Source organism: Canis aureus, chromosome 32 (genome assembly GCF_053574225.1).
Source record: "Canis aureus isolate CA01 chromosome 32, VMU_Caureus_v.1.0, whole genome shotgun sequence".
NCBI lineage: Eukaryota > Metazoa > Chordata > Mammalia > Carnivora > Canidae > Canis > Canis aureus.
This window is the reverse complement of record NC_135642.1, coordinates 41,826,143-41,841,739: the sequence shown is the minus strand read 5'-3', so window position 1 is coordinate 41,841,739 and position 15,597 is coordinate 41,826,143. Positions and strand designations below refer to the sequence as shown.

The window sequence follows — 15,597 nt, the reverse complement described above, 5'->3', positions numbered from 1 at the left end:
GACCAGCCAGCACCCCGTCCACATCTCCAGAACCGCAGCTCAAGCCCCTAGGCATCACAGGATTACATCCTGGAGTAGACGGTGGGGGTGGGGCAAAGCGTGCTCAGGGCCATGGGATTCAGAGCACAGGGTAGAGCTGCTACTCAACCAGACTTCTCTTGGGCAACAGATCTCCTCCCCACTTCACAGGTGGCTGTGTTAGAAGTGCAGCGGGGTGAGGGTGACTACACGTGAGAAAATCGGCCCATATGATTAATCACATCAATTACCAGAGAGGGAAAAGTTCGTTGACAATCTTAACAAAAACCAAAAATGCGTTTGATAGAACTGAACATCCATTCTGATGAAAACTCCTAGTGAAATAAAAATAAAAGAACATTTTCTCAACATCATAAAAAAAAAAAAATACCTGTCCGCGACCAACAGTCAACAACAACATTCTTGGCGAGGAGAGGTGCTCATATTTAAGGCAGAGTGGGATGGGATTGCCTGCTATTACCACAATTAGTCTGCATTGTTCTGGAAGTTCTAGCTAATGCAATAGTACATTAAAAATGCAAATAAAAAGAAGCATAACATTCAGGAAGAAGGAGAAATCGCTATCGTTATTTGTTCATGATATGATTGTTTATCCAGAACACTCCAGAGAATAAACTGAAAAACAAGAAAGAGACTATGGAGGAGGTCAGCAAGATGGCGGGAATCAAGAAATACACTAGCAAAATCCAGTTAGGAAATGTAAAAGAGAAAAGAAGAAAAAATCCCCAATGTGAATTTTTTTTTTTTAATTCCAGTGTAGGTAACAGACAGTGGTATAGTTGTTTCAGGTGTACAATGTAGCAGTTCAACACTTTCATATATTACTCAGTGCTCACCCAGACAAGTGTACTCTTAATTCCCTTCGCCTATTCCCCTACACCCAACATGAATTCTCTTCAGTGATTCTGCACATCCTGAGCAAATGGAGTGAAGAAGCAGCCCAAGGGCACTCAAAGTTCAAGAATAAGGTCCAAGCCTTGGGTGGGGGTGGGGGGGGGAATGGGACACAGGATGGAGCTGGAGAGATCAGAGACAGGAGGAGGAGGAGGGTGTCTGGTAGAGCTCCCAGGATTGGCAACTGTTAGGCTTGGGCTGGAAGCTGCCCTGTTAGCAGAAGACCCAGGCCAGTGGGCCCGATTCCCGGTCGTCCCAGAAGACAGCAGCTCAGGACCGTGAGACCCAGATGCCTCCCAAGGATGCGGTGGGCCTGGACCCATTGAGAGGTGGGATTTGCCCACTGGGAGATCCAGGCTGCCTCGGACATGGGGTAGAGGACTGCAGATGCTGACGGAGAATCCATAGCCACTACAGGCCACAGACTCCCAGCAAGTGAGATTCTAGGTGAAAAAGTGTTTCTGAATATCTGATGGGCCGATTACAAATCGTTCTTCAGGCTTCATAAAAGCTGACTTCCCCAGAGAACCTGTCAAGGCAAAGAGACATACCCAGGCGGGCTCCTTCCCCAGCTCTCTGCCCCCAGACTCCTGGCAAGTGGGCCTTGTCTTGCTTGAGGTGGCGCGATTCCCCCGGAGGCACCCAGCTGAGCTGCAGGTGCACGGAGCCACTTTATCCCACCTCCGGGACCTATTCTCCGAAAGCCAAGCTTATAGATTTCTCTGCCGTTTTCCACGGTGCAAAGTGTGTCACGATGTCCATATCTGACTCCTCTCAGATGCTCGGTAATCTCTGGGCTTTCCATCACTCTCCCTCAGAGAAATTCCGCAGCCAAAGCCATGACCGCTGGCCAGGATTTCAGGGGAGCAAACTCTCTCGTTTGCTTTCTCTTTCTCATTCACCCTCACTCACAGGCTCCATCTGCACTAAAAAGAAAGAAAGAAAGGAAAGAAAAAAAAGAAAGAAAAAAGAAAAAAGAAAAAACCTGCTGTCCCCGTCTCCCAGCACTACTGCCCCTGTCCAGGGACCAAAGATGGGACGAATCACCTCCCAGGTAAGAGGGTACCATTTACAGGGAGGTTGGGTGCAAAGCCGTGGGGCTTCTGTGGTGGAATTTCCAGCAGTAGGACCACGGATGGGGCATTTCAATCGCTGTGCTATGTAAAGATTGAATTATTCAGTGCCTGAAGGCAAGAAATTCGGGGTGGGGGGCAAGATGGCACTTCAAACCCCTCAGGAAGCTGCAGTGGCCCATGGTGCAGACGATCGAAAGGGCAGGAGGGAGAAAACAGGAATGTATAAGCACTCGCTAGGTGCCTTGACTGCGATGTTCGGGAGATGCGCAGCCATAGGACGTGGGTGTCACTCACACCTGGGTCACTTGGACTCCACCGCCTGTGTCCTTGGGCCCTGGGCCCTGGCTGCTCCCTGCAAAGCCAAGCTTCAGATGGCAAGCCCCCAATTCCTCACCAGGTGCTAATCTCCTCGCGGCCCCTGCGCTGTGCCCTTTCCACCCCCCTCAGTCGCCTCGTCTGCCCTGGTGCCTAGAATGACCTTCCCTCTGCTGCTGGCTGATGATCTAGAGTCCACTCCCGAAGCCCAGCACCAGGAAGAAGGTCCTGGGGGGTGGGTGTGTTTGGCCTAATTCACCAAGGGCCCCCTGACTGACTCCTTGGTCTTGTCACCATGGAAACCTTGTGAGGTCACTGAGATCGTTAAAATGGGAGAAAAAGTATGTTTCGCGCTCTTGCCTAGAGATCACCCACCGGCTCCGGGGGCTTCTGTGTAGGAGTGAGGAGGACAGCAGGCCGCGGGAGAGGAGACCAGCCCCAGCCCCAGGGAGGGAGTAACCCCTCATCCCCAGGATGCGGCTGCTCAGATACCAGCGCTCTGCCTCCCTGAGATTTTCCAGGTGTCCTTGCCCTGAAAGAAAGAATCCTGCAGCTTTGTGCACACGTCAAAGCAGGCTTCGTGCTACATCCAGAGAAGCAGGAGAGGCCTCTTCCCAGGCAGCGCTACGAGTAAATGCCTATCAGACTCAGGGTGGGTGCTGGGAGCTGCTGCGGGAGAGGTGGGGGCGGCCGGAACCACTGGTCTAGACCTTTCTCCCGCTCCATCAAAGGTGAGAGTGGGGTTTGCTGGTTGGGGCTGGCACAGGAGTGGCCGGGGTCAGGGGCCCTTCCCCCCTGTGGGTCGGACCCGGTGCCGTGGACCCTTCCCCCTTTTCCTGCGGGCTGCTGGCGGCCCCTGGATGCTCACAGGCACCCTGGAGGGTCTAGTCCACCTGCCACTCCCCTTCGAGTTCCGCAGCGTGGCTGGCAGCTCAGCTCCTCAGATTCTCCTCCTTTGTCCTACAGGGAACTCGTCTCCCGTCCACCTTCACCCCAGGATCCAAAACGTCTCTCCACTGCCCTCCTGGAGTCCAAATTTCTCTTGCCCCTTTCCAGACCCTCCCCAGCACCAACCACCATGAAACTTCTCCTCGACCACCTTGCTGGCCAGTGGATCTCCTCGCTTTTCTTGGCACTAGTCTCACGCTGCTTCTTTTGTTCACACTGTTCCCCAGGCCTGAGACAACCTCTTCCCCGGTGGTATATCTGTGTAATCCTGTAGCATACTCTTACTGTCACTTGCACCACCTCCATCTGCACTTTTCCACAGCAGCCCCGCACCACCACAGGGACACCTCCAATTCTCCGCTACTGCTGCCCTCACGGCCTCACGGCCTCCATCACCATTGGGCTCACCTCCCTGCCACCGCGGTCCCCACTGCCGCCACTGTGATGGCCTTCCTGTGGGCGGTGCCGCCCCCACCGGCTCCATGACAACGCTGCACTCCCCATCACCTCCACCCTTACCTGCCACTCACCGCATGGCCACCCATCATTACACTGCACTGGTGACCATCACCATCACTGGAAGGGACATAGTATCTTCCTTCATAAAATCAATGGTTCAATCAATCAATCAATTTCAAATCCCTCCACGGAGGCCATCAAAGGATCTATAGGAGGGGCAGGTGGGTCACATGGCCCCCATTCTTGTTCCTGAGTCTCTTCATCCTTCAAGGAGTCACTCACTGGTTGCCGTGTGTCACCAGAGCGGCCACGGGGGTCCTCCTGTGGCACCTCGGAGCGTAACTGAGACAAAGCTAGAACTAATAGTAAGGGGGCAATAACACAATCTGCTGCCGGGAATACAAATCAGCATGAACTTTCTGAAGAGAAGTGCAATTAAAAAAGAAAAAAAGAGTAGTTCAATGATATGACAATAGCCTTTGGAAAGTGCCTTCTCAGAAATTTTACTTTTAAGAACCTAAGGAAATAATTAATGTGCAAGGATGATATGTGCTGTTATAATAGCAAAAACTAGAAACAGCCTAAGTGCATAGCAGAAGAGAGAGAGAGAGAGAGAGAGAGAGAGAGAGACTAAAAAAAAATCACATGGACTGGGATCCCTGGGTGGCTCAGCAGTTTAGCGCCTGCCTTTGGCCCAGGGCATGATCCTGGAGTCCCAGGATCGGGTCCCGCGTCAGGCTCCCGGCATGAAGCCTGCTTCTCCCTCTGCCTGTGTCTCTCTCTCTCTCTCTCTGTCTACCATGAATAAATAAATAAAAAATTTTAAAAATCACATGGACGAATATGCAGCCATTAAAACAGCACATATAGATTTCTCGATGGGCATACAAATATGCGGATGCTACATTGTTAATGAACAAAAGCAGGTTTGATATCAGCATTTGTAGAATAACCCTCTCTTTCTAAAAAATATGTGTTCATAAAACAAGGTAAAGATAGTTTATCTTCACAGTTGGCACCAGAAATTGTTCTCAGATGGGAAACTGTCTTTGTTTAGAAAAAAAAAAACCCTCGGTCAACTGTTCAGTGAGATGATGGTTGCAAACCATTCAGCATGAGATAAGAAGTCATTTGGCTCCTGAGCAGGATGCAGAGAGAGGCACCAGGATCAGAGAAATAGGAGGAAGGGAGGCAGGGAGGTTGGCCTGGAGGAGAGGCCGAGACGGGACACGGAGGCTGGGAACACTGTGGGGCAGTGTGGGGGGTGGAGGGGATCCTACGGGAGCTGTGGTCCCCGGCCCTTGCTTGCACAGCTACAGCATGGGCCATCTCCCCTCCTCTTCCACAGCCAACGTGGAGACAAGTCTTCCAAGCGATGAGAGTTCCTGAATGAACAGCTTTCCATTCATTCAACCACTTTGGGTTGTTTCTGGCAGGACGTATACATATTTTTTAGTTCTGTTTATTTGTATGTTCCTGATTTTCTAAAATAAACATTAAAGAGAAAAGTTAAGTTTCGAGAACCGCACATGGGGAATACACCAGAGAGTCAGGGACTAAATTATCTGAGTTAAAAAGTATGACCCCCCCATCCCGCCACAGACCCCAAAGGGCCCGCATGTGGCAGGCATGGTCTGGACGCACCCCCTGCCCCCAGGATCACCCATCCACATGCTCAGCACCTTGGAACGTGGTCTTGAGAGTAACGCTCTGGGGAGACACTGGGAATTCCTGCTCCAGTCTGGAGTCTGCTCAGAGGACTCGAGTCTTCCTGCGTAGTGAACGACTGCAATGATCTCCTTTTACAGGGGGGTGTCCTGCACCTCACAAGGACTTAGGCATTCACCAGATAGTATCTTAAGATAACACCACAACAATTTTAATAATCATGCAAAAGATGTACACTCGCGCCCGCAGGGTGGTTGTGTTTCGGCGCACCCGCCCCCCCGCACCATCTTCGCCACCATCACCACCATAACCTCCAGCCTCCTTTTGATCCAAGCAGTGTGCCCCGTCCAATTCCGCCTGCATTTGGGGTTAGCTTGAGGTGGGCCCGAAGGGACACAAAGAAGAGGGACCGGAGGAAGGGCTGTCTGGTCCCCATCTCCCGACGTATCCCTAATCCGCACAAAATCCTGCGCAGTTCATTCACTTGGTATTCAATGGAATAATATAGCTGGTAATGAATTTGTTTTGCATTCAGTTGGATAAAAGTGTTAGTTATGAATTTATAATTTGCAGAGGGATAAGGCTTTTTTTTCTTCGAGGCGTCAGAGAAGCTGTTGCTTACAAACTTGTAATTCGCCACTGCAAATCCATCTGTAAATGACACTATTGCAAGCTGAAAATCTCTCAGGCACGAGGGATACAGCCTCAGAATTAAATTGTGTGCCTGACAAGAACCTGCTGTTCCGTCCTGCCCCCTGCTCCGCGGGCCCTCCCCTCCCCCCAGCCCCCCCTTCCGGCTCAGCTGTACCCATTTGCCTCCACGCACTTGGGCCCCCTCCCCTCCATTCTTACCCCCTATCGGTCCAGGGCCAGCCCCTGCAGGGGCAGGGGCTACACAGACCAGCTCAGCCAGCACGGGTGTGATCTGGGTCTGGGGCTGAACACCGAAGCCCACTCTCCACTCCTCTGTCTGGGCCTCTGTTTCCCCATCCCTGGAGATCCCAGTCCCCTTAGAGGTGCCGCCCACAGATTTGTCAGCCAGTGAGAGTGCCCAGGGAGGCGCCCCCCTAGCCAGGACTGAGCCCAGAGTACGGGACAAGGGTGGAAGTCCTGGCCCAAGGGCCAAAGGGGCAGTGATCCCCAAGAGACCTCATGGAGCCCAGCCTCTTGGCCTCAACCATCTCTAGGCTCTTGTGTTTTATAGTCTGGGTCTTTTTTTTTTTTTTTTAAAGATTTTATTTATTTATTCATTCATGAGGGACACAAAGAGAGAGGGAGAGAGAGGCAGAGATGGAGAAGAGGGAGAGACAGGCAGAGGGAGAAGCAGGCTCCACGCAAGGAGCCCGACGTGGGACTCGATCCCGGGCCTCCAGGATCCCGCCCTGGGCCACAGGCGCTAAACCGCTGAGCCCCCGGGGCTGCCCCTATAGCCTGGGTCTTATTTCCTTCTGCGCTTCTGTCGATTATTACTCGCCAAGTAATTATTATTGCTTTTCTCTTTGTAGTCAAAGTTTCCGTGAAGAGTTAGCTTAGGATGGAAAGGGAAAGAAGGCTCAGCGCCCGGCGCGCTGCAGAGTGATGGTGCTGCGGGGAGGGCGGCGCGGGCCACTCTCCGAAGGCCCGTCCCGGGGACTCCGCGTCCTCGCCTGGCCAGATGCCAGGCCCGGGGCACAGGGATGCTCGGGACGGCGCAGCCTCTGCCCTGGATCCTCTGGGCTCGGCCACCGAACAGGCAGCTCGGAGGAGGCGCGACCCCTGGTTTGGTAAAGGAGTCTGCGTGTTGTGGGGCCGGCGGCACAGGCGCCAAGACGTCCAAAAGGGGCTAAGAGGCGGCCTGCCGTAGGCCACAGGATCCGAAACCTAGCAAGGACTGGGTGTCGGGGGGTGGGGTGCATAGGCCTTTCCCCGAGAAGTGACCTTTCAGCCAGGACCTCAAGGATGAACGGACATTAGCTGCATGAAGGTGGGGGAGAGTGCCCCGGGCAGAGGGGACAGCAGGTGCCCGGCCTAGAGGACTGTGTGCATCCCAGGCGCTGAAAGGTCAGCAGGGCTGATGGGTGGGAGTCCGGGGAGGTGAGGACAGAGGGCGGGGAGGTGGGGGGGAGCTGCAGGGGCCACACCAGCCAGGGGCTCCTGTGCATTGGGGATTTTAGGAAAATGTGAGACACGTGATGTTTCTAAGCAGGGGAATGATACGTCTGACTCAGAGTTTTTTGAGATCCCTGTGCCTGCCACGGGGCTAATGCCTTGAAAGGCCCAGCGAGCACGTGGTAGGGGGTGGATTTCACTGCCTGGGGGAGAGATGACGGTGTCTCAGACACGGCGGTGGCAGCAGAGAAGGGAGACTGGGAGACACGCGGGAGGCAGAACGAGCAGAGGTGGATTTGATGTTGGGGTGGGGGGGTGAGGAGATATAGGTATAAAAGAAGCTTCCCAGAGTCTCTGTAAGCTGCTGAGATAGAGGAGCTGAGGGCTTGCTTCAGAGATATCCCGAGTTCAGTTTTGAATCCCAGCTCCCCAGGAGGCAGAGGATCCCATGAGTCTGGAACCTGGAGAGAGTCTGGGCTGGAGATGCCATGTGGGGATGAGGGGCCACGAGCTGGGCGGGGGTGGGGGCAGGACAGAGGGGGACGAGACAGGGGTGAGGATGAACGGGACGTAGAGCTGAGCCTGGAGCACTGCTGCGTTCTGACGGGGGCAGAGTGGAAAGACAGAGGGAGCTTGGGGCCTGTGGTGGATACACCCCCCACGCCCCCCACAGAAATCCGGGAAGGCTTGGTGCCCCCCGAAGCCGAGGAGAAAGAGGCGGCCGACAAAAGAGGTGGTTAACTACCAAATGTAGTGGGAAGACAGGTCAGGTCAGGACTTGAGGGTGGGGCTTCTTAGAGGTCACAGGTGACCTCAGCATTTAACATTTGGCTAGAGGAGTGGTACAGGCGGGTGCCAGATTGCCAAGGAAGAGGAGTGAGTGGGAGCTGGGGAAGAAGAGGCCGGGCATGGGGACAACTCTTGGGGTAAGTCTGGCTGTGGAGAGAGGAAAGATGAGCCAGTTCTTGGAGAGGGAAGTGAGATCTTACTTTTAAGATGGAAGAGTTAGAAAGCAGGTGTAAATGCTGATGGAAAGGGCCCAGGAGAAAGAGGCGGGGGTGTGTGTGCAGGGGGTAGGATTTTTTTTTTTTTTTGTATGGGGGTATGATTTAACTGACAGGAGGGCAGAGAGTGAGGGGTCATGGACAGCATACGATTCTCCGGAAGGCAGGAGGGGTTGATAACAACACACTTTGCCCATACTGTGGGCAGACTGATGCTGTTGGCAGGGTCTGAGCATCAGAGGTTCATGGGTGGGAAGGCTCAGGATGTGGTTGGGAAAACCCCTGAGCTATGTGCCCTGCTCTTTCCGTCCAGCTTTTTCCACCTTAAGGATATTTTGTTTAATGAAGATGTGAGACAACAGGTATTTTAGAGATTCAATATTCAAAAAAAATATAGCTGGAGAATTGACTACAGCAGACTCTGCTGGACGTGGAGGACCTGGAGGTGTCTGCTCTCCGGCAGCTCATTGTGAGGGTCAGACTCACAATGACAATGCAACATGGCAAGCGCTTGCGGAGGACCAGGCATCTGTGGTGGCGCAGAGGAGAGACGTCACACGCTGGGGGAATGTTTCAGGTAGTTCTGGCGGTTGGTGTCAAGGAAAAGGGTGAAGCAGGGGAGCATTCCAGGCAAAGAGGAGAGCAAGTATAAAGGGAGCGGTGCATGAGGAGCTCCCGGCAGAAGCCAAGGGAGCAAGAGGCTACAGAGAGGAGGCTGCAGAGACTAACAAGGGCAAACTCCTGAAAAGAGGTGAACACCAAACTAAGGAGGCTGGATTTGCCTTGTAGGGATGGGAAGCCATGGAATGTCGTAAACAGGGAGATCAGAAAACTGATACCAGTCACAGTGGACTCCACAGAATAAGTCTGAAGGTTGGCAGACCCATTAGTTGGCCATCAGCTAATGGGGGCCAGGGGGTTCAAGACAGGGCCTGGCCATCAGCAGAGAGAACATACCTGTCTACGCAGTGTTAAGAGGGTAGAATGAACAGGACTTAGCTCCCCAAGGGATGCGGGAAAGTGAGAGTCTAGGATGATCACAGGTTTCCAGCTTGCATGGTGGGCTGCAGGGTGGCGCCAGCCTCTGAGATGGGGGGTGATAAAAGGGGCTACATTTGGTGGGGGATAGGGGGAAGATAATGGGTTCTGATGTGGGTACACTGAGTTCAAGGCGCCTCATGATATCGTCATGGAAATGTCCAGCAGGCAGGTAGCAATACGATCTGAAGTTTTGGAACAGTTTCTTCTGGAAATAGCAAACTGGAGGTCGGAAACCTTTAGGGAATGTGGAAGACTTCCCTTGGGGAAGGCGTATGGAGTGAGAAGAAAGTCCAAGTGAGAACCCCCAAGGATCACCAACATTCCAGGGACCAGAAGAAGTAGGATCCTCTTTTAAAAAAAAGATTTTACTTATTCACTCATGAGAGACACACACACACACAGAGAGGCAGAGACACAGGCAGAGGGAGAAGCAGGCTCCATGCAGGGAGCCCAACGTGGGACTCGATCCCGGGACCCCAGGATCACGCCCTGGGCTGAAGGCGGGCACTCAACCGCTGAGCCACCCAGGCGCCCCAGAAGAAGAATGCTAAAGGCCAACTGAGAAGCAGTGCTCAGAGGGCTGGGAAGAGAATCAGTTGAAAATGAGCTATAATGTCATAGAACAGAGAGTGGACCAGCTTCTCAGGGTCGGGGCTACAAAGTGGTCACCTTAGGGGAGAAAAAGTGTCTGCTGGTCTTAGCAAGAACAAGATCTTGCTCAGTGATGGTGATTCCAACAATGCAATGGCAGCTGAAACCAGGTGATAAAGCTTGAGAACTAATCAGAAGTGAGGAAGAAGAGGCAGCCAGTGTAGAAAAATCTTTTGAAAACCTTGTCTTGGGGGATCCCTGGGTGGCTCAGCAGTTTAGAGCCTGCCTTTGGCCCAGGGCACGATCCTGGAGTCCTGGGATCGAGTCCCGCATCAGGCTCCCAGCATGGAGCCTGCTTCTCTCTCTGCCTGTGTCTCTGCCCACCCCCCTTCTGTGTGTGTGTCTATCATAAATAAATAAATAAATAAATAAATAAATAAATAAATAAATAAATAAATCTTTAAAAAAAAAAAAAAAAAGAAAACCTTGTCTTAGCTGGGGAGATCACAGGGAGCAAGAAGGTGACAGGAATGCTCCCAGACATGGCTTCCCCGATATGAGCCCTACCACCGTCCAGCTACAGAAAAACACATGTCCCCCCACCTCATTCCGAAATGGCCTTTCCTGGGAGATTCAGATACAGACGCTCCTTTACTTGGGGATTTTCTCATGGAAAGTTTGCCTGTAACATTATCCACTGATCCTACCTTTGTGCTCAGAAATTTCCCTAGGCCGCAAACATTGATAACAATCATATTTATGGAACACCTACTGAGCCCTGTGCTGAACATGCTACGTGGATTTAGCCTTCAAGATATCCATCAAGAAAGTGTTGACAAAGAGGAAACTGAAAAAAAAAAAAAAAAGAGGAAACTGAGGCTTGGGAAGATTTAGCGAGTCACGTGGTTAGTGGAAAGCCAGGCCCCCCTCCTTCTGAGCATTCAGCTTGCAGATTGAATCGTGGTTCCCTTGTGACCTGCGTCCCAACCTCAGTCCTATGCTATCAGTGGCAAGGGGTTGCGAGCTAAGAAAAACAGCTACCATTTTTCTAGCTCTTGTCTCCTGTGCCCCCACCTAGGGCACAGTGCTTGGTGCTTCGTCACTTATTTCATTCCATCCTCAGGGCAACCCTATGCAGTCTCTATTCCTTTGACCATTTTGCAGATAAGGAACCTGAGGTTCAGAGACGGTAAGGAACTTGACCAAGATCACACAGCTAATAAATGGCAGAGTTGGAACTGGAATCCAAGTCTGCCTGATATAAATAACCCACCAAATACCCACTCTCCCTTCTACGGCCACAGGGCAGCAGCCCCCAACCCTTGGGTTTCAGGATCTTTGACATCCCACCCTCTCCAGAATCTGATCATTTAGCCAGTCACCTGTTTGCTAATATTCCCTGAATGTGTCAGGTTCTTATTGGTTGTATGAGACAGAAACCCAACCAAACAAGTTGGAGCAATAAAAGGAATTTATTGGCTCTTCGAGATGGGCAGGATGCTGTTGCAGCTCCCAGGGCTGAAAGAAAGACTGCCAGGCCGTAAAAGCCAAGATTGGGACTCAGTGCCCCTAGCATGCTCTCTAAACTCCTCCCCACTCTGTTACCCTAGACTCCTGGCTGTCAGCAGCCTTTGCGGCCCAGTAAGAAGGCTTCGCTCCCCTAGCACCCACATATCAATCCTGGGGAAAGAGTCTGATTGGCTCTGCTTGGGTAGTGTTGCCTACCTCTTGGGCCGATCCCTGACCCCTGACGCTAGAGGGTGAGGTTCTATAATATGCGCAGTCTGGGTCACATGCCCACCTGCTGGCCATGGGGTAGGATAAGTGGGAGCATTGGGCAGCCCACTAGGTCTCGGTGACAACGGGGAGGTTCCCAAAGGAAAGGGATGCCAGAAGTAGGGTGATGGGAAACAGGCTAAAGAGGTAAAAGTCACTAACTGATACAGTCCACGACACTGGTCCATGCGAGAGACGGGGGCAGACACGAAACAGACACCATCTTGGGGAGTCAGAGCCTCACAGAGAAATAAGGCTTTCAGACACAAAGCCGTTAATAAGAGCTGAGAGCAGCTACCATCCACGGAGCACCTACCAGGTGCCAGGCATCGGGCCAAGTACTTCTACACGCGTTATTTTATTCCAAGCTCACAATGACCCTGGAAAGTAGGGACTGTTATCATCCCTATTTTTCCGAGTCAAAGAGACATTAGAAAAACAGCTCCCCCTCCCCTTTTGGCAAGGCAGCCAATAGAGGGAAAAATAAAATGTTCATGGGCTCCTTATCCTCGCTCAGAGAGGTTAAGTGACTTGCCCAAGGTCGCACAGCTAGCACATTAAATGAACATCCTCGGAAACATTCGGTTAAGGGCCAAAAAAAATGCTTCTGTTTCTCTCTGCCAACTAAGGACTAGGCAAGGCTGTCCGGAGGTGGCAGGGGGAGGGAGTATGGATCTAAGCAGAATTCTGAAGGATGGGACATCTGGGCAGGTGCCCAGGGAGGTTGAAAGGAAGAGAGAATGGGCCAAACTCCAAACGCTGAGGAAGGCAGGCCTGAGCACCACCCAGAGCCTAGTTATTGTCTCTCGCCTGTGGTCGCCCTTTGGAGATTTATAATCAGACATCTTCTGACGATCCTCTCCTCTGCTCTGCTCTGACCAGCCTACCCCTTCTTCACAGGACATATACACCAGTCCCTCTGCTTCTCCGTCTGGCTGCCCTCCTGGGGATCCCCCCACCGCATGGGGGTCCTCGACATTCGATCCACCCAGGCAGCAGAAGAAATGTCATCTCCCTTTTCCCAAATAACACACTTCCACTAATGAGACCCAGAATCAAGTAGGTATTAAGCACTTCCATCTCATCCTCTGAAACCAAGCTCACTGTCTCCTAATAACTCCCAGTTCGAATACGACTCCCCCCATCCCGGACGTGCACAGATGGTCCTGTGGACCTAAGCTAGAAACTCCTCTATTTTCTCAGGCTCAGCCCATTTTTGATGTTGGCTATCCTTAGCATCATAGCTTCTATGAAAATGGTTGGTGGGACTATAGGATTCCACTTCTGTGAAGTGCCAAGAGTAGTTACATTCACGGACACAGAAAATAGAAGAAGGGTGGTTGCCAGAGTCTGGGGGATGAAGAATGGGCAGCCAAGTGTCACTTAGACTCACTTCTGTTCCTCACGAACCATTCAGCACCCAATGCCCAATGATAGGGCTCCTGCCACCTTCCTTTTCTTTCTTACCCCCCCAAAAACCTGCCCCTGCCACACCACCGGTGGCCTCCTAAGTCCCAAGGCCAGTGGGCACTTTCCATTCCTTCTCCCAGCAGCTCTCTGCAGCTTTTGACACGGCTGAGCATGCATTCCTCCGAACCCCGTCCTCCCTGGCCTGCAAGATGCCCTATCCTCTCTATTCTCCTAACTCCCTGACTGTTCCTGCTCCATCTCACTCGGGGGCTCTTTTCCAAAGTTCCAGCCTACACTTACTGCTTTTGGTACTAGTCTACACAATCGTCCTGCTTAATCACGTCGCCTCCAATGATGATTCAATTGAAAACAAACCAACCTCTCCAGGCCGGGCATAACAGGTCCATACAGTCGACTGTCCTCGGGGTATCGCCACGTGTCCCAAATCGGACTGCTCATTTTCACCCCAGACCCGTTCTTCCCCACTGCTCTCTCGTGAAAGTGGCGGCACAGCCGTCCACTCAGTCTCCCGAGCTGTAAGCCGTCAGCTGTAAGAGGCATCCTGGACTCTCCCTCCCTCTCAAAGTTCAGCCAGTCCCTAAGTCCCGTCCAATTCTCCTAAATGCTTTCTCAAAGCATCCCATCCTCTCCATCTCTGCTCCCACCCCCACCCCCCGCCCAGCTGAATTCTTGCAACGGCCTCCTAACTGGTCTCCTCCTTGTGGCCTGGCCCTCAGCGTTCCCGTCCACAACACCACGGGAGGGATCTCCTGAGAAGGTGAGCAGGAACAGACTCGTCCCGGACATCATCACTCCCCTCTGCCCCTGGGAGGAAATCCTAGCGCCTGACTGTGGCCTCCAAGTCTCTCCAGGATCTGGTCTTCCTCCAATCCACTCCCCCCACCCCACCCCCTCCAGCTGTCAAATAGGCATCTCCAAAGGACACAGTTGGCTCAAACTCCCCTCCCCTCCCCTGTGCCTCCGAGCCTCCCCCCTAACTCTCCTCCCTGCCAGGAGCGCTCATCCCCACCTCCCCCACACTGACAGTCACCTGGGTAACTCCTACTTCTCCTTCCAGATGCAGCTCAAGGGTTGCCTCCAGGGAGAGCCTGCCAGCCCCTGACCCGGGTTGCTCCCCGCCCTCCCCAATCCCTTACCATTTATTCCAGAACTTGCCTTTGTCCTGCACTGACCCCCCCTCTACTCCCCCAGGGGCTGTAAGCCGTAAGCAATGCTGCTCTCCTTCCCGAAGCCCCCGAGTCCAGCGTGGGGCCTACCGGGAAGGCGCCGAATACGTGGAACAAGTGTCGAGCCAATGCACAGAGCAACCGAAGAAATGAGCTGTGTCCCGGGCATACCTGTCGCCAGGGCCTCCAAGTCCCCGCGGGGCCTTGCGCAGAGCTCGGCGCGCAGTAGGCGCTCCGTAGAGCTGTCTGTGTTCTGAGGTTTCTGAGATTCCTGAAATTCTCTGCTTCCAGGCGAGGCCTGGGGTGGGTCGGGGTGTGCGAAGGGGCAGAGGGAAAGGGCTGGGCGCGGAAGGCTCAGGCCCAAGAGGCGCTCGGGCGCCCCGCGGAGGGGGCGGGGTCACGGGGCGGGGGGCGGGTCCCGCGGGGTCGCTCCGGGCGAGGGCGCCTAGGCCCGGGGCGCGGGGCCCCAGCGTCACTCGGAGCCGAGCCCCCGGCGGGCGCGCTCGGCGCTGGGCGGCGTGTGTGTCGCTTTAAAAGCTCCCTCCCGGCGCGCGGGGCCGCCCTTCTCCGCCAGCGCCGGGCCGGGCCGGGCGAGCGGGCGCCGCTGCGGGAGGCGGCGGGGGGCGGCCGGGCCGGCGGGGGCGGCGGGGCCGAGGGGCCGAGGGCGGGAGGGGCGGCGGGGCGGAGGGGCCGCGGGGCCGCGGGGCGGAGGGGCCGAGGGGCCGAGGGGCCGAGGGCGAGGGGCCGAGGGGCCGAGGCGCGGGCCAGGCCGGCGGGGCCCCGCGGGGCCGGGCAGCGCAGGGCCGGGCGAGGCGGCGGAGGGAGGCCCCCGGCTCCGCGCCGCTCTGCCCCCCGCTCCCCGCAGCCTCACCCGCGCCCGGGGGCTGGCGACGCGGCGAGCCGGGAGGAGCGCAGCGCGGCGGAGGCTGCGAGCCCCGGGCGCCCGGGCCCGGCCCGCCGCGCGTCCCCCCTGCGCTCGCCTCCCCTCCCCCTCCGCGCCCCCTGCGCCCCCTGCGCTCGCCTCCCCTCCCCCTCCCCCCCTGCGCTCCCCTCCCCTCCCCCTCCGCGCCCCCTGCGCCCCCCTGCGCTCCCCTCCCCCTC

General features: G+C 54.5%; 1 long non-coding RNA gene across 1 annotated transcript; it reads right to left on the bottom strand.

Moving 5' to 3' along the window:
• Window positions 1–763: 763 nt before the first annotated feature.
• Window positions 764–15,493, bottom strand: LOC144303520 (uncharacterized). The gene is made up of 2 exons (XR_013370558.1): window positions 14,668–15,493; window positions 764–1,854 (listed from the first exon to the last, which is right to left on the bottom strand). It is a non-coding gene; the product is annotated as an uncharacterized LOC144303520 (long non-coding RNA).
• Window positions 15,494–15,597: the final 104 nt, after the last annotated feature.